Consider the following 20435-nt stretch of genomic DNA (forward strand, 5'->3'; position numbering starts at 1 on the left):
ATCAGAATTCTGGCACTGCAGATCATCCAACTTTGACGAGCTCCCCTGGACAGCTCACAATGATTGAGAAAGTGCATGATATATGGATGAAAAGCTACGGAAATCTAGTTGAAATTACCAGTTGGAATCATCTCAATATCTATTTTCTAGAGAAAGTTATGGCCACAACAAGGGACAAAGGTCAGATCTGCCGAATCTAGGAAGCCTCAACCAATTTGGTTTCAACTTTGTGGACTTTGTGGCCATCCTCCCTTGGGTTTCTTCCTCTATATATAGCACCTTATTTGCACATAAAATGATCATCAACCTTGCTCACAAGACTAGCCAAAGCTCTGCCTTAAACACTACTCATCATCCTCAAAGCCATTCAAGGCGAAAACACCATCTTCCCTTCATTCCATTCGATCCAAAGCGCTACGCCTCGGATTGCCATTCAAGTTGAAGCCGTGCTGCCTTGTTTTGATACCGCTAAGGAGATTTACAAAGTGTAACTCGTTACTTCTTCACTTATGTTTTCGGTTTGGATTCTTTGTGTGATGTTGTGTTTATGTTTTTGGCTAGTTCCGAATTTGTGGAATACTCTCATGTAGTTTACGATTTTGCAAGATGTTATAAAGTAGTTCTGATTTTGTTGTCTATGATTTCTATGTAGATATCGTGAGTTTATAATTCAATGATTTAATGATTCTCTTTCTTGGGCGTTAACTATATGTGATTCAAGGCGCTAAGTTAGTTTTGCATATAGGATTCTTAAGTGTTTTTGTTAACTTGTTAAAGTAAGTGACATGCTTGACTTGTTAGTAATCACTAGGAATTAACCATGATCCGTTTGTTATCTAAGATGCGCTAAGTAATTAGATAAGAGATGAATCAATGAAGTGGTAAGATTGAGAATGACATGTTACCTTGTAATTTCTAAGCGCTAAGATAGGATTACCAGGCCATGTTTCGAATTAGGGATGCGCTAAGTAACCTAGTTCGGTATTAGGTTGTTGTTTGTTCACTCAATACTTGTCCGCTAAGGCTCGGTGTTTGCATAGGATGAGATTATCATTTTGAAGCTACTTGTGACGATTTGTTTGGTGATGTTTATGTGTTGGTTGGTTGATCACATGTATATATTAGTTTAGGATTTATTTTTATGTTTGAATCGAAATATATCTCAAATCTTTTAAACTCTTATGAATTCGTTGTTAAATGTTTGTGATTCTTTACCCTGGTTGGATCCCCGGTTTGTGAACGATACCCTCTTGCTTTATACTACTAACGATGCTTACAGGGTTAATATTGATCTCGAGTAATCGAACCGATCAAATGGCGCCGTTGCCGGGGATCCATCTTTATGGATCTCTAATCTTTTAATTTCGAATTCATTGTTCATATTGTAAATTTGTATATATATATATTTTTTTTCTTTTTGTAAACATATAGTAAATATATCTTAGGTTGTTGTTTTGGTGATTGAGTGAATGATTGTTGTAGGTTGTAAATCGAACGGAATAGGTAAAGTCCATTTTGTTAATATTAGCCTTAACCCCTCATGTTTTCTTCCAAAGTTTTTGCATGAGGTTGAGGGCGGCTTTTATTAACACTTGGAGATTTGTCTAACACCCAAGTTTCAGTCCAGCTGAGTAAGGGGCACCCTCTGTTATTACCCTGGTGCATGGGACCAAAATTGGATCTCAGAGAACTATTGACTGACATACATCTCGGTGATGGAGTCGATAGGGAGTTCGCTCTCCGTAGTTCAACAAATGAGTCCTACCATGTTCACTATCTCTAATTGAGCTATACGGCCTTCTGAAACAAAGACTTGATCTTGTGTCTAGACATCCATACTTAGGCCGCACGTCCACTTTGGTTTACAACTTAGAATCAATCGATGATTTAATTGTTTGAATAACAACTTAAGGATGTTAACGCATGAAATTGATTGAAAAGTAACTTGTAAAAAAAAAATTGACATATAATAATTGTAATTGGGTGTATTTTTTTTTAGGTTTATTTAGTTGAGAAATTAAAACGAACTTAAACATAAGATTTGACATTATGTTGGATTGGTTGTTAAGCTTGTTTTCGTTTCCTTTTCCCCTTAACATGTTCTTATTATATTTGAATGACTTTTGACATGTTTGTGACTTGTATATCAATAACTTCCTAACTGTTTTCTCTAACCTTTGCATTGCATCCTAATCATATCATTCTAATTGCATTCATTTTGCATCTCATTCATGTTGCATTTTTAATTCCACAAAATATCATATGGCTAGAGGAACATAGTCTCTTAAGGATCTCATGTCCTATGTTATGTTCGGTAGGTTCCCACTTTCACTAATGATTTTAATTAAGATTCTACAGATTTATAGTGAAGTGACCAGCAATGAGCTCGAGAATATACTACAAGGTTGGACAACAAAATGGCGGAGGAGAAACCCCATAATGTGTCACCTACAAAATGATTGAAAGGAAAACTCGGTCTAAGCTATTAGACTTTAAATTTAAGCGCTTGTTGGGAGGCAACCCAATTTTGATTTTTTACTCTTTACTCTTTATTTGGTTATTGTTTTTGTTCTTTTTGATTTGTTTTGTGCGTGTGTAGGTTAGTTTTCGAGAAAACGTAAAGAGGAGGAAAACATTTTCGTTCAACAGAATCTGGCAGAAACAGTCTGTCAACTTCGGCAGACTGTATCTCCGAGCTCATAGGGAGTTGGAATATGTGCTTTATATGGAAACAAAGGTCTTTGAGTCTAGTTTCTGCAGCTTTTTACAGAACTGGATTTGGAGGTATACATCATTCCCAGTCACAATTTGAAGGCAGCAAGGTCGTGTCAGAAATTCAGAACTCGTGCAGTTGCAGTCCAGAAACGGCAAAACAGGGAGCATTTCCGGCCTAACTGTGTGGTCGTGCCATACATGGATTGAAAGCTTGTTGTGTTATCTTCAACTTTCATTCAGGACACTTGTTCATTCCGGATCGTTAAATCAACGGAAATTAGGTATAAGGAGGTAAAGGTCATTCCAGTTTTTGATTCTAAGAACCGTTTTTCTTGACAAATTTGCAGGGGCATAACTTTCTCCTCATTTGGAGTTAGCGAACGTACTTTATATGCTTGGAAAGCTAGAAACATTAGCTTTCAATTCCCACTGTTATCTTACTGATCGGAGATTATTTTCAAACGTTACGATGCATTGAATGCAAGCTGTTGGACCGCGTCATGGGGGAGCATTTCTCATCTTTTTCTCCTGTTTTTATTTTTGTGTCTTTGTTTCTTTCCACTATGCTTTTGTCTTTCATTGTATTATTTATTTTGACATTCATTGAGGACAATGCATGATTCGAGTGTGGGGGAAGGTTTACATGTTAGAGTCATAAAATCAAAAAAATAAAATTTTATTTGTATTTTTTGTTTTGTTTTGAGTCTTAGGCATGCCTTTAACTGTCTAGGATGAGTTGATCTTTGAATGATTGGTTGAAAGATGATCACAAGATTGGAAATTGAACTTAATTGTTATTTGATGGTTAATCGATGTGTAGAAATTGTACGAACATGTAGTAGATGAGGATTTTGAAACTTAGGTACAAAATGAGCATGTTCCCTACTTGTTTGAATTCATGTAACCTTTGTGAGTATTGAGCCATATATGTGCTTTCTTTCTTTGGAGAGTTTAATCTATCATTTCTTGGCTATATAACCTCATTACATCTATTTTGATCAATTCATATGCCATAGAATTGCAATGAACTAGAGAATGCTAGAACTTACTTTTTGAAACTTTCGAAACTTTTATCATAATATACTCTGATTTTGAAAATGATTGTCGGATCTTTTTAGGATTCCACCACTTAAACCAAAAAGCCGTATGCCTTATTTGTACCCTGCTTGGGATACCTTAGTATTAACCCATTTGAGCCTACGTTAAACCTTTTATTCATCACTAACATGTTAATATCCTTGCTTAGTATAGTTATATCTCTACCTTGTTCTCGAGGCTTGGCAGAGCTAATATTTGATGTTAATATGGAGTGATGATTCGATTCAAGTGTGGGGTTATGCTATGTATTTATTTGTGCCTTAAGAAAAAGGTGAAAAGAATGAAGAAAAAATAGAAAGATGCCGTGAGAAGAAGAAAAAAAAAATACATGAACACGGCTTGAAAGAAAAAATATATATATACAAAGAAGTTACGGCATAGCTATGTTTGATGTGAATTTGGAGTTGTGATGTATTTGTTGAAGGCTCAATAATGTTGTACTTTAGCCTTTGTTCGTTTTCACAATGTTTAGAGTGAAGAATGGGTCCAACATGATAAAATTGGCCCTTGTATTATGGAGTATGGCGACATAAGGTGAATGATTCTTGCTCTGCTAAGTCTTGAGGATGACCTTTGTGATTCCTTTTACCTAAATAAATCATATCCTTACCGAGCCTAAGCCTACCTTTTATAAAGATCCGCATGATTCTTAAAATGAGTAGCTCTTGATTTGTGGAGTTTGTTTCATGAGTAATCATATGGTTTGGATTCATTTGTGCATATGATTGGTATCTTTCATTAATTTTTCGAATTCACTATGTATTCATAACTCTTATGTGTGAAAAGCTTTTAAGCATATGCCATGTTCTTGAGAGAAAAAATTCGGAGTGCATATCCCTTGTGAGTTGAATTTGAACTTGTTTTGAACATGTTGAGCTTAATATCACTTATGTTTCTGCCATGTCTTACTTGTTATGCGAGATCTCATGTTTATTAACCATTGAATTCATTCTATCTATTTTGATTGAGTGTTATTCTTGATGCTATGAGTTTGAAGATCTCTGAGACAAAATGTTGAAGGCATTATAGTTGAGTCATTAGTTTAGTTGTTTTGATTTTTGTTTTATGTTTTTGTTTCCCTTTTCTAGTGTTTGCTAAGGGACTAGCAAAGCTTAAGTGTGGGGTTGTTGATAGGAGCACAAAGTGTGACGTTCTTAATGTGTTTATGCCCTATTCTTACTCTTTGTTACCTCTTATTTAGTATATTTTAGTTTCTTTTGTATGAATAAGTGTCTAGGTATAGCTTATATCAATTATGAATGAATTGATGATGAAATCGTGCTAAGTGTTAATAATCCTTGTTGAGATATGATTCCTTGTTCGAGTAGGATTCATGCTTTCGTATTTCTTTGTTTCTAACATACTTATTCTTATTAGGAAATACAAATCCATGTTGGAGAAGGAAAGCAATCCTAGTTCCACAAGGAAAGAGAAGAAAATACACTTAAAAGCCCAATCCATGCAAGAAATCAAAATGCTGTCAAGATTCATAGTCCAACTTCGACGGGCTCCCATGGATAGCTCCGATCGAGTTAGAAGACGTACCTTATATGGATAAAAAGGATTTTGAGTCTAGTTTCTGTAGGATTTGGAATCAAATCAATATCTTATTCCTACAGGGAGATATGACCAAATCATTACTCGGAGGTCAGGTGAGCTCGTCGGAATTATCTCAGCCATTGATTTGCTTTTGATCCAAGGGTTATGAGGGAAACTTGGGACCTTGTTTGTCCTGCATAGAGAGCACAAATATGATCAGAATCTCCATAAATCCCTGCACCAAAGAATGTCAAAGAAGGCATGCAGCAAATTAAATGAGAAGAGGCAAGAAAGTCAAAGAGGGCATGCAGCAAATTTAATGAGGAAAGGTAAGAAAAATCAAACATGGCTGCAACAATTAAGACTTTTGCTGCCTCCCTAATTCAAAGGAAGAAATTTGTGCAAAAGAAATCAGCATTAAAGGAGGAAGAAGATATGCAATTAATGCAAAAGATATGCAATCCTTATAGAAATCAGAATTCTGGCACTGCAGATCATCCAACTTTGACGAGCTCCCCTGGACAGCTCACAATGATTGAGAAAGTGCATGATATATGGATGAAAAGCTACGGAAATCTAGTTGAAATTACCAGTTGGAATCATCTCAATATCTATTTTCTAGAGAAAGTTATGGCCACAACAAGGGACAAAGGTCAGATCTGCCGAATCTAGGAAGCCTCAACCAATTTGGTTTCAACTTTGTGGACTTTGTGGCCATCCTCCCTTGGGTTTCTTCCTCTATATATAGCACCTTATTTGCACATAAAATGATCATCAACCTTGCTCACAAGACTAGCCAAAGCTCTGCCTTAAACACTACTCATCATCCTCAAAGCCATTCAAGGCGAAAACACCATCTTCCCTTCATTCCATTCGATCCAAAGCGCTACGCCTCGGATTGCCATTCAAGTTGAAGCCGTGCTGCCTTGTTTTGATACCGCTAAGGAGATTTACAAAGTGTAACTCGTTACTTCTTCACTTATGTTTTCGGTTTGGATTCTTTGTGTGATGTTGTGTTTATGTTTTTGGCTAGTTCCGAATTTGTGGAATACTCTCATGTAGTTTACGATTTTGCAAGATGTTATAAAGTAGTTCTGATTTTGTTGTCTATGATTTCTATGTAGATATCGTGAGTTTATAATTCAATGATTTAATGATTCTCTTTCTTGGGCGTTAACTATATGTGATTCAAGGCGCTAAGTTAGTTTTGCATATAGGATTCTTAAGTGTTTTTGTTAACTTGTTAAAGTAAGTGACATGCTTGACTTGTTAGTAATCACTAGGAATTAACCATGATCCGTTTGTTATCTAAGATGCGCTAAGTAATTAGATAAGAGATGAATCAATGAAGTGGTAAGATTGAGAATGACATGTTACCTTGTAATTTCTAAGCGCTAAGATAGGATTACCAGGCCATGTTTCGAATTAGGGATGCGCTAAGTAACCTAGTTCGGTATTAGGTTGTTGTTTGTTCACTCAATACTTGTCCGCTAAGGCTCGGTGTTTGCATAGGATGAGATTATCATTTTGAAGCTACTTGTGACGATTTGTTTGGTGATGTTTATGTGTTGGTTGGTTGATCACATGTATATATTAGTTTAGGATTTATTTTTATGTTTGAATCGAAATATATCTCAAATCTTTTAAACTCTTATGAATTCGTTGTTAAATGTTTGTGATTCTTTACCCTGGTTGGATCCCCGGTTTGTGAACGATACCCTCTTGCTTTATACTACTAACGATGCTTACAGGGTTAATATTGATCTCATAATTTATATAATATAGGAACCTATATATATGTATCGTATTTACCATTTTCATACACAAACACAACCCACTATATTATATAGATGTCGCAGTTCACTTTTTTTAAGAAACAATAAATATGACTCACCACCAAGGGAAGACTTGTCATAGTGAGATTTACTACGTGCAACTTCTACGACACCGAGAGCGATTTTCTCACTCGTTTTGTCAATCACCTAATAGCATGAGGAAGTGCTTAGAAAACAACCCATAAACCAACGGGTGATTATTAATTACAGTAAAAAAATATGTTCATAAAAAACATTGTTCACGACAACATTGTTCATGAAAAACACTACCATGTCAAAACAATCAATCAAAGCATGGTGTGGCCTCAACCAATCAATTACTCAGATCACATCGTAGATGTGGTCCGGAATCACTATTAAGGAAGCAGAGAGTTCTCTACCTCCAATCACAATAGGACAAGCCTTGCAGATTGTCTCAAGCTCGAGAGACACTCTAAGAGGTGAAGTGACACATAAAGAGCTTCCAAGAGATGTAGGAATCAAACCTAACACCTCCACTACCGAACTAGCAATAAAAGAGTGTGATGCTCCCGTATCAAACAGTACTCTAGCAAGGTAGTCAAAATAGTTCAGGTACCTTCCACTCATGACTCATCGCAAACACTCTAACTTGGCCCGCAGGTAATTACCTCTACTGATGCTCTTGTCTACCCTACTAAGGTCGGGTGCAGTCTCTAGCCTTATGTCCCACTGGCCCACACCTGAAACATCCCACCTTCCTTGGCTTTGAGCAAGCTGAGGCATAGTGACCCACTTCGCCGCAAACGAAACACTTCACTGACGACAACTGCCTGACAGCTGCAGCCCTAATAGATGGAGATGTCGCCTTAGCTGCAGTCTGCTAATAGGTCCTCGGCCTCTTCTAAGATCCACTTTTTGGTCCCGCATATCCACTGCCTGAACTGATTGCCTTCGCTTTTCCTCGAGCATCCCTAGGTTCTACATTGCCTCCTTGAGTCTTATTCGCCTGTTCCAAATTCAGGGCACTCTCATACATCAGCTCCTTGGTAGTCAGACAAAGTGCTGATATGATGGTCTTGTACTCTTGCCAAAGTCCATGTACTCTTGCATGTTCTAAATTCAGGGCACTCTCATACACTGTTCATGAAAAAATTGTTCACGCGCCACCGTAAACGGCCGTGCGTGGGTCTCATGCGCCACCCTCCGGCACTGATAGGAGCACTTTGTGCTAAGTTCTTAATATGTTTTTACCTCCATTTGTACTTTGCTTAACCCTTATTGTTGTAATATGGAGTCATTGAGTCACAATAGGAGTCTTGGACGGTTATGGATGTGTATTTGTGCTTAAACGAGTTAAAAACGAAGAATTGGTTTAGAGTCCTAGTTTGAGTAGGAATCCTTATAGGACTAGGAAACCTAGTTGAATTAGGAGTCTTCATCTTTCTATGTTTTGGTCGCATTGACGATATCTTGAGAGTCATGTTTGCATTAGGAATCCTTGTTAGACTAGGAAACGTACCATTTTGGAAAGTCCTACTTGAACTCAAACTCTTATTACGAAACTTTCCTAAATGAACTTTCTTGATCTAGTAACTTTCTTGTTCTAGTAAGTTTCCTTTTTGCAAATTAGAAACTTTCCTAATCTAGTTGAGCTCATCTATTACAAGCGTCTTTTTAAGACAACAATTTTTTAGATTAAGACATAAGTTTCGAAATAGATTATCTCTTCTTATTTATTTCGGTTTTTATTTTCAGATTTGAAGAGATAATTCAAGGAAGAAAAGAGGAGAAGCCGTGAATGATCTTTGAGGAAATTAAGGAGTCTTGCCGTGCTATCTAATTCAGCTTGTGAAAGAAGTCTTGCCGTGCTATCCAAATCAGCCCATGAGAAGGAGAGTCCAGCCCATGCTAACCCTAGAGAAACAAGGAGATAAGAGATTGTTCTACAAGGAAAAGAAGGGCAGCCATTAGATCCAATTAAAGAGAAAAGATCATAGCCGTGCATACATGGATCAGCCCATCAAAAACCCTAGCAACCCCTCTCATCCTCCTTCCTTTATATAAGGCACGGCCTCCCTTCATAAAATCCATCTCCATTCTCTCAAAAAAAAGCCGAAATTCTGCCCAAATATCCAGAAAATTACAAGCCAAAAACTTCATCCATCTCCACCAAGCCGTGCTCATCTTCTTGCCCCTTCAAATCCGAATTCATCCTTGCTTCATCCTTCAAGGTTTCTAATGTGTGATTCATCCATGGGTTGTAATGTTTCTTTTTATTTTCTGCAATTTTTGAATTTATTGAATGAATTATTGGATGTTATTTTCTGTTTCATATATGAAGAATATAAATTCTGACTTCTTTGGTTTTATGTTTTGATTGTATGAACTCATGAAATATGTGTCTATGATGTTTATAATAGCTATGGGCAGTAGGTTTTCGAAATTAATTTAGGTTTTATTTTAATTTATTCCTTGAATTTGTGCATCTAAATCAATGCTTGAGGAAGCCAAGGCCATGGTTCTCCTAAGGTTGCGATTTAATTCACCAAAGTGTTCATTGATTGAATATGCGCTTCGTGTTTCAATTATTGATACTTGTTTAGGGTTATGATAGTTCTAGGAATTTGCATGCTTAATCAAGATCAGTGACGCCATGCTTGCTTACATGTCTCCAATTCGACTTATTGTGCTTATGTGCTACTTTGTTGTTTAACTAGAACACTTCGTCATGTTGAACTCTTTTTAGCATATGTTTAGGATTGAACGCTTCGTTGATTCTAAATAATTAAGAAGTCTTAACGATTAGATGAACCGCTTCGGACTCTAATTAGAATTGGAATTGAAATGGACTAAGAAGAATCGAAAATACTTGCTGCCTATATGTTGTTCTATACGTGTGATACATGTTAAATGAGTAGAATTCGTGTTTTGGTTATGTGATGAATGGTTGATCAATTGTATATAAGTAATTTAGGATTTATTATAAGTAGTAGTTTTAGAATCCAACTCAAATCCCCCAATAACATGATAAGTGTTGAGGCCTTTTAATTCCCCGGACTGAACGATCCCTGCTTATTCTATACTAACGATGATGTTTTTCAGGGTATTTTATAGACGTTCTAACAAAACGCTCTATCAGGCACCGCGCGGGGCGTTCTTGCGCAGCCCACAGTAACCGCACGCGGGTCTCACGCGCCGTCCTAACAGTCGTGCGTAGCCTCTTTTCCGGCCTCCAATTCGCCCATCCTCCCACCTGCAACAACATACGGTGTAACCCCGGCTCTACACCGTGCCACTTCCTCCCACACGCCACTCTAGGCAGCGGCATGCGCACCACGATCACCTCCACCCAAACTTCACTAAATTGTAAAACTCACAACAATAAAAACGTAGATCACAAGGAGGGAAACATGCTCGTACCTACCTTGCAACCCAGATCGCCGGAAATTGGTCGGAATGGTGCTGGAAAACTTCGGCATCTCCAAGCTTCGTCTCCGTCGATTAAACCTTCGATTCGAGTTGTAATTCAGTGATAAACCAACCTACAAGGTCTAAATCAAGAGGCTAAGCGATTGGGAACTCACCGGCGACGGATCTTGGATCGGCGACGGAACTGCAAAAACTTCTGATCGTTTGTATGGCTTGTTGGCGACGATGGGTGGTGTACAACCTCCACAGGCTGGAGCAGTTAGTCATGCGGTCCTTGCGAGTCCGGCCGTGAAGGTCACGGTGGCCGGAGGTGGGAGACCGGCGAAGGAAAAATCGAAGAAGGAGGGTCGAGGTTGGAGGAGAGGAGAGACAAGCTACGGAAAAAAATTTCTGGTTTTGGAAAGTTTCCAAAAAATGTCCTTTTATAGCCTTCAAAAATCGGAAACCAAATTGTCGTTGCTAACAACTTTCACATACGACATCCGATTAAGGTGTGCCACATGTACACAAACTTGTATCGACGAGCTCTACAACTTTCATGAAGAAAGTTTTCGGAGATGAGGGACATAATAAAAGCCAACTCTCGAGCCACATAAAACGTAATGTTTTTTCAACTTATATTTCCAAAATCATTTTCGTTTCGTAAAGATATCGACGAGAAGGCGAAAAGGAGATTTTACTCGAATTACCAAGTTTAATAATTTACAAGAAATGATACGAATTTAAACCCGGAAATTCGGGGTATTACATTCTACCCTCTTAAAAGAATTTCGTCCCGAAATTCAAATACTCTACTTAACAAAAACTGTGGATATCTTGTCCTCATATCCGACTCTAGCTCCCAAGAGACATCACCCTCATCATGGTGACTCCACAAAACCTTAACCAGCTCCACCTCTTTTCTATGAAGTTTCTTTGTCAACCTATCCCAAATACGAACCGGCTCGATAACAAAGGTGGCATTTCCCTCACCTCAATGGAGATGTGATCAATCACATGTGACTCATCTGGTACATACTTCCTCAACATGGAAATGTGAAAGACGTTGTGAACACCAGACATGCTTGTAGGTAAAGCTAGCATATAGGTCAAAACTCCTACTTTCTCAAGAATCTCGAAAGGCCCAACATACCTCGGAGCTAACTTTCCCTTCTTGCCAAATCTCACCACACCCTTAATAAGAGAGACTTTTAAGAACACATGGTCATCAATCTCGAACTCGACATGTCTCCTCTTTAAGTCTGCATAGCTCTTCTGTCCACTCTGAGTTGTTCAGATCCTATCTCGAATAATCGAGATCTTCTCCGAGGTTTTCTGAACCACCTCAGGACCCATTAGTCCTTCATCACCAACTTCGGCCCAACAGATAGGTGATCTAAATGGTCTACCGTAAAGAGTCTCATAAGGTGCCATGCCAATGCTAGAATGGTAACTATTGTTGTAGGCAAACTCAATCAATCTCAAGTGATCCTCCCAACTTCCCTTAAAATAAAAAATACAAGCTCTCAACATATCCTCTATCACCGGATTCACCCTTTCTGTCTGCCCATCCATTTGAGAATGAAATGTTATATTCATATCCAAGATAGTACCCAAAGCCTTCTGTAAACTACCCTAGAACTTCGAAATGAAACATGCATCTCGATCAGAAACAATAGAAACAGGTGTCCCATGAAGTCTCACTATCTCATCCACATATAACATACCTAACACATTCACTGAGTACTTCATCGATACCAGAAGAAACTGTGCAGACTTCGTCAATCGATCAACAATAACCCATATTGCATCGTGAGCATTCCTGGACTTATGTAGTTTTGTCACAAAGTCCATAGAAATTTGCTCCCACTTCCAAAGAGGACTAGGAAATGGCTTCAACATGTCAGCGGGTCGCTGATGCTCTGCCTTCACTTGCTGACAAGTAAGGCACTTTGATACGAACTCTACCACGCCTTTCTTCATCCCATTCCACCAGAATTGCATATAGAGATCTTTATACATCTTGGTGCTCCCTGGGTGCACTGTATAACGAGATCGGTGTGCTGCATGTAGGACCTCCTCCTTGATATCTGTACAATCTGGAACACACAATCTTGTCCCAAACCTCATACCCCCATCGAATCCAATTCTCCACTCGGATGGACATTCATCAAGCGAATCTACCACAAGATCTGCCAATTTAGCTCATGACAATCTATCTTGTGCCTGGCCTTGAATAATCCTTGAAATTAGTATAGGCTGTATTGAGACACTACCAAGAAAGACCGTTGGTTTTCCTCCTGATTGCACAAGATCAAACTCAGATGCGGTATCAAGCATAAGCCATTCTTGAACCATGAGAGAAGCTATCATACCCCTAGGCTTCCTACTCAAGGCATCAGCAACTAAATTTGTCTTTCCAGGATGATACTCTAAAGTGAAGTCATAATCCTTAAGGAGTTTATCCATCTCTTCTGCCTCATGTTCAACTCCTTATGTGAGAACAAATACTTTAAACTCTTATGATTAGAAAATAGTTGCAATTTCTCACCATACAAGTAATGCCTCCAAATCTTTAAAGCAAAAACAACTGCAGCGAGCTCTAGATCGTGAGTGGGGTAGTTCTTCTCATGAACATTTAACTATCTAGAGCCATAAGCGACCACTCCTCCATGCTGCATCAACACACACCCTAAGCCTTGATGCGAAGCATCGCTATAAATGACATAACCACCCCCACTAATGGGAATTGTCAACACTAGAGCTGTAGTCAATCTAGTCTTTAGTTTGTTGAAAGCCTCCTCATATGTTTTTGTCCACACAAACTGAACATCCTTCTTGGTCAACTTGGCCAAAGGCGTTGCAATACTAGAAAACCCTTCAATGAATCTTCGGTAGTAACCTGCCAACCCAAGGAAACTACGAATCTATGTAGGAATCTTTGGACGACTCCAACTCTTCACTGCCTCCACCTTTGATGGGTCCACTAACACTCCATCTTTCGAGACCACATGACCAAGGAACTTAACATCTTCCTTCCAAAACTCACACTTCTCAAGCTTGGCATACAATCTTACTTCCTTTAGAGTTTGCATCAGTTTCCAGATGTACCACATGCTCTTCTTGAGACTTGGAGTATATCAGGATGTCATCAACAAACACTACTACAAACTCATCCAAGTATTGGCTAAAGATTTGGTTCATCAAACTCATAAAAATGACAGGTGTATTTGTTAGACCAAAGGGCATGACAACAAACTCATAGTGTCCATACCTGGTCCTGAAAGCCGTATTAGAGATATCCTCTTCCTTTACCCTGAGTTGATGGTAACCGGATCTCAGATCAATATTAGAGAATATCGTACAAGTCATCAATCTGAGGCAAAGGATACCTATTCTAGATGGTCACCTTGTTCAATTCCCTATAGTCCACGCACAACCGTAGTGAACCGTCTTTCTTTTTTACGAACACCAGCGCACCCCAAAGTGAGACACTAGGTCTAATGAATCCTTGGTCCAATAACATCTATTTGCACCTTCAATTGATTAACTTCATTCTGCCCCATCCTATAAGGTGCCTTCGACACAGGCGTTGTACCTGGTACAACATCAATGTAGAAATCAACAACTCTCCGAGGAGGTAAACCCGGTATCTCCTGAAACACCTCACTATACTCTGACACCACAATAATGTCTGCAATAACTAGTTCCTTATCCACAGACTCGAGATGTGCTAAGTCTCCTGCTCTCATGGCATTATCTAACTTGAGGCATGTTGTGGCCTATGGAAAAACACTACCATGTCAAAACAATCAATCAAAGTATGTTGTGGCCTCAACCAATCAATTCCTAAGATCACATCATAGGTGTGATCCGGAATCACTATCAAGGAAGCAGAGAATTCTCTACCTCCAATCACGATAGGACAAGCCTTGCAGATTGTCTCAAGCTTCAGAGACACTCCTAGAGGTGAAGTGACACATAAAGAGCTTCCAAGAGATGTAAGAATCAAACCTAACACCTTCACTACCGAACTAGAAATAAACTAATGCGATGCTCCCGTATCAAATAGTACTCTAGCAAGGTAGTCAAAAATAGATAAGGTACCTTCCACTCCTTTGTCCCGCTGACCCACCGCAAACACTCTAACTTGGCCCGCAGGTAACAACCTTTGTTGATGCTCATGTCTACCCTGCTGAAGTCAAGTGCAGACTCTAACCATATGTCCCACTTGCGCACACCTGAAACATCCCACATTCCTTGGCTTCGAGCAAGCTGAGGCATAGTGACCCAGTTCGCCGCAAACGAAACACTTGACTGACGACAAATGTTTGACAAGTGCAGCCCTAACAGATGGAGGGGTCACCTTAGCTGGAGTCTGGTAATAGGTCCTCGGTCTCTTCCAAGATCCACTTTTCGGTCCCGCAGACCCACTGCCTGAACCGATTGCCTTCACTTTTTCTCGAGCATCCCTAGGCTCCACATCGCCTCCTCGAGTGTTATTCGCTTGTTCCAAATTCAGGGCACTCTCATACATCAGCTCCTTGGTAGTCAGACAAAGTGCTAATATGATGGTCTTGTACTCTTGCTTGTTCTAAATTCAGGGCACTCTCATACACTGTTCATGAAAACATTATTCACGCACCGCCGCAGACGGCCGTGCGTGGGGCTTACGCGCCACCCTCCAGCACTGCGCGTGGTGTTCACGCGCTGCCCACAGCAACCCCCGTGGGGCTCACGTGCCGTCCCAACATTCATGCATAGCCTCGTTTCCGGCCACCAATTCACCCGTCCTTCCACCTGAAACAACATACGGCCTAACCCCGGCTCTACGTTGCGCCACTTCCTCCCACGCGCCGCCCTAGGCGGTGGCATGCACACCACCATCACCTCCACCCAAACTTCACCAAATTGTAAAACTCACAACAACAAAAACATAGATCACAAGGAGGGAAACATGCTCATACCTGCATTGTAACCCAGATCGCCAGAAACTGCTCGGAAAGTCGTCGGAAAGCTTCAGTAGCTCCAAGCTTCGTCTCCATTGATCAAACCTTCGATTCGAGTTGTAAATCAGCGATAAACCAACCTAGACGGTCTAAATGAAGAGGCTAAGCAGTTGGAAACTCACCGGTGACGGAGCTTGGATTAGTGATGGAACTGCAAAAACTTCTGATCGTCGATATGGCTTCTCGGCAACGATGGGTGGTGTGCCACCTCCACAGGCTGGAGCACCTGGTTGTGCGGTCCTTGCGAGTCCGGCGGTGAAGGTCACGGTGGCCGGAGGTGGGAGATTGGCGAATGAGAAATCGACGAAGGAGGGTCGGGGTCGAGGGAGAGGAGAGAAAAGTAGTGGAAAAAAATTTCTGGTTTTGGAAAGTTTCCAAAAATTGTCCTTTTATAGCTTTCTAAAATTAGAAATCAAACTTCTGTTGCTAACAACTTTCACATACGAGATCAGATTAAGGTGTGCCACTTGTCCACGAAATCGTATCGATGAGCTCTACGACTTTCATGAAGGAAGTTTTCGGAGATGAGGGATGGAATAAAAGTCAACTCTCGAGCCACATAAAACGTAATGTTTTTTCAACTTAGATTTCTGAAATAAATTTCGTTTCGCAAAGACATCGACGAAAAGGCGAAAAGGCGATTTTACTCGAATTACCAAGCTTAATAATTGACAAGAAATGATATGAATTTAAACCCGAAAATTCGGGGTGTTACATGAGGTATAATCTAATGATTCTAAACCCAAAATCCAAATATTATCATATCCCCGGATACGCTAGAAGATACAAATTACATAACTTTACCAAGGAATTACACAAACAAAATAATTGAAGAAATCAAGAGAAGAAAAGAGAAGAGATTGAGAGTACCTGGGACCTCGTTGTCTTGTATTGTTCCTAATAAGCGGGAACCTGCAGCCTCCACTGTTTGTAAATTTCAAAATCAACTAATTATGGCACCAAAATTGCAACATAGCTTACCACTAACTTCCTTCCTTATATAGCTTACCACTAACTTCCTTCCTTATATAGCTTACCACTAACTATACTTACAGATACGATACGGATTATTTCCATTTGCCTTCCATGGTATGTTTTCACATAATTATTTTAAATGCAAAATTATTATTCTATTTTCTAATTTGTTTAGTTTCCACTTCTGATAGCCCCACAAATTTTAATTGTTTACTGACGGAAATATGTTAAATGAGTTTAAACCAAAAAGCAAAAAGGGCTCAGTAGTGTCTGCAGATTCCAATTTATATGAGTGTAGTTCATTGTTCATAGCCAAAGATCCTCTAGTTAAAGCATATAGGAAGATAGATATATCACATGTAGTCAGTCTTGTTTAACTTTGTCCTATATATTTGAGGTCGGGGCCAATCATATGCACTGTGTTTGGTGCAGCTGGACTTATTAAAAAAGTGGCTGATAAATAAAATAGGTGGCTGTTTGATAAACTGGCTTTTATAAGTGGTTGTTTGTAGCAGAAGTCGTGACAATACGTTCGGTAAATCAAATTGAATTTTTACTTTTGTTTGTACAATGACCAATTTGGACATCAATGAATTTATGACCTTGTATTATTTTTTAAGAACATTTTCATGTGTTGTGCTAACACAATATAAAATTCTTTATTCAGTAATTTAACAAAAAAAATGGCATCAACTAACATTTATAAATAATTTTTGTTCTCCCATATTAACCTTAACAACAACATACATTTTTCATTCACATCAAGTAACTATTATAAATATCAATATTTTAGGTTCACTAATCTAATCCAAATCAATTGAACTAACTTATACGTTTTCCAATGATAGTACAAAAGAATTACAAAAAGTTTGTACATTGATCATTAGGTTGATCAATTGCATAAACATTCAAATCAAGATGATCTCATTCGTAGCTTGCTTCTATACTATGTTTAACTTTAGTCCAAGCAGCTTACAAAATATAAAACTAATCAAAATAAATCCAAACTACACAGAGAACTAATCCTCAACTTCTATACAATAAATTTTCTCACTACCTTAAATTTAGTCAGCTAGAAACACAGGAAAAACCAAAATCTACAATAAAATTTGAAGAAAAGATAAGATGATTGAAGTAAATAATATTGAAGAAGATCCTGACCTGGTGTCTTAGCTTTTTTATAGCATCTCAAGTTTAAGGTGGTACTCATTGAAAGTTTCAGCCATAGCCTTGTCACAGAATTGGAGTGAAAAGAAACACATGAAGTCATTTGAAAATACCAGGTACTGAAACTGCTAGTTTATTGTTGTCAAGGTATAGCTTCTCAAGCAGAGGCATCCTAGTTAGTATTACTGGGAATACCTACCACAAACTTTTGCAAGAAATCGATATAAAAATCTCGGATCTCATCTCAAAATTTACTCACAAATAACAACAATGCTCTTCCTCTAAATCTCTTCTAACTCAACCATCTAGAATAGTCTGCAATACAAAACTGGACAAGACTACAATGTATATATTGATCGGTTCCGAAAACTAAACCAAATCAAGTACTCAAGAATTGAATCAAAATTCGTAGCCTGATTGATTTCTTACAAACATTACATACAGAAAGAACCATAATTTATCAACAAACAAAGTAAAGAAAAGACTCACCGACAAACCATAACCACAGAGACAGACCACCGTCACGCACTGCCAGTGTACACCACAAGCCACCGCGCCTTCGGCGACAACGGGCATTGAGGAGGAGAAGTTTGCAACCTAGTTAACACTCCGGTACCGTCATTTTGCTGACCTAACCCGCCCGTCTTGGCCATACTAATGGCTCTCTCTTCCTCACAACTCCCATATCCACACTCACATTCGCCTCCTCTGGCCTCAACTCCACGACCACCGTTTCTTATGGTATTGGCAGCGCCACCATGAGCTGCAACTCGCCACCTGGTCCTCGTCGTTGCCGGCGGACCAGTTCAGATCGGTTCAGAACCCCAGGTACTGATCCTATTGCGACACTATCAACGAAACGAACGCCTAGGACAGTGTGCCATCACCTAGGGTCCTCATTGCCGTAGGTGAGGGTGAGGTGGAGGATCTTGGAGGGGCTCTTCCATCCCAAGTCCCAGGACATTTTGATCAGACCGGCGATCAAGATCCGAGTACGTTTTGATCGGAGGGGTGAAAGCTCAGGCCGACTATCATTTGGCTTGAGAAATGCTCTCAAGTCTCGATCTTGAAGATTGAAAAAGAAATTACGAGTGTTTAAGATGGAGCTGGTTTGGATTAGGGTGAGCAAATGAGGGTATCAGATTAGGGTTTTTTAGAAGAAAGAGAATTGGGACTAATTGCGGGAGAGAATAAGAAAGAGAGAGATTGTTATATACAGACCAACTGAAGCATAATTTCAGGGCGGATTTCTGCAGTTCAAGTCGTCACCATGGGATACGATATGATTTGGGGGATTCTGGTAGAACGGGATAAACCACCGATTGAGTTTTAATTACCTGAAATCATGGGGGGTACCCATTGGTATTTTGAAATCTTCATTTAATCGCAGCTACAGTACGTGCCCGAGAAGCCGAAGTGAGCTTTTAAAAGGAGGGTGAGAGCAACTTATGCTTTTGACTGAAAAAAGCTGCGACTTTTGGAAGCGGGAGAAGAGAAGCCATCTTACCAAACATGATGAGGGGATTAACGTATAATCAACTAAGCTAAAAAGCTCTACCAAACATAGCCCATGTGGGTGAAAAGCACTTTTATGATATTAGAGTCTGGGAATCAATCATTTCTTAAAACACGGCCATGGCTAAAATAAGCGAGTTTTGCAGGAGGAAAATCTAACTGAGAAGGGATACCTCATACCTGACAGTAGTAGCTGGTACACACATTAGATCCTGCCAGCCTCCACAGATTTAGTACCCGAGTAACAGTTCATTGATTTGTTTCAACAAAAAAGGCATAAATAAGATAGGAAAAAGTATAGATAGCATGAGAAATCGCATTCTAGCAAAATATTTCACAACAGACATTGGCAAACATTGTCATGTAAGGCTAAGATACATACAATGATATAATAGTAATTCTCCTGGAACACTCCCCCTCGTGTTGCATGCCTAGGTTGCATGGTGCACACATCGTTGCCTTGGTAAAAACCTTGTCAAGCAAAATAAAAACCTCTTGGGTAAAAATAAAAGATTGATCGAAGGGAAAAAGACCACAACGCACCGTCTATATTTGATAGCATCATGTGAGGTAGACTCCCCCTGAAGTCTATGAAACAACTCCCCCTGATTAGTGCCATAATCATGGAGTATAAAGAACAATGTATACAACGTTCATTACATGCTTCTCAAAAGTAGTCTTGGGCTAATGATTAATCATTAATCTAGCCACACATCCTTAGATCACACATGCTATATTTAGCCAAACTTGGATCTTAGGAAACAAGATTGCATAGCAACTCAAAACAAGAGTTTACAATAAAAATCAGATTCTCTGGTAGAATGAACTTCACTCACTTAAACTGCCATAACTTCTTCGTCACAATAGGTATTAGCCGTAAAATGTTCTAGCAAGTAGACACCGGTGGCTTTCTAATGACATAAAGTTCACAACCTAACTCGACCAGAGCCGTTCACAGTGCTCTGTCGAAGTTGAATGACTTGCAAATTTCCGGACAGAACAGTCCTAGTTTTCTAAAATGGCCATAACTCACTCAATGCGATAGCTATGAACAAATGGTTGGTGTCCTTGGAAAGTAGACACATAGACCTTGTCAACGGTACCAAATTCACCATATTTCATTGAGCGAGATGTTCTGTAGCACTCGTTGAAGTTGACTTACGAAACTGGACAGATTCTGATTTGTCACATTCAATGTGTCTTTCACAAAGGA

General features: G+C 39.2%; 1 pseudogene; it reads right to left on the reverse strand.

The window, feature by feature from the left end:
- The window catches only part of LOC126783931 (uncharacterized), a 147092-nt pseudogene that overhangs the window by 95672 nt on the left and 30985 nt on the right, over nucleotides 1–20435 (reverse strand).

The sequence above is a fragment of the Argentina anserina genome, chromosome 2 (genome assembly GCF_933775445.1).
Source record: "Argentina anserina chromosome 2, drPotAnse1.1, whole genome shotgun sequence".
NCBI lineage: Eukaryota > Viridiplantae > Streptophyta > Magnoliopsida > Rosales > Rosaceae > Argentina > Argentina anserina.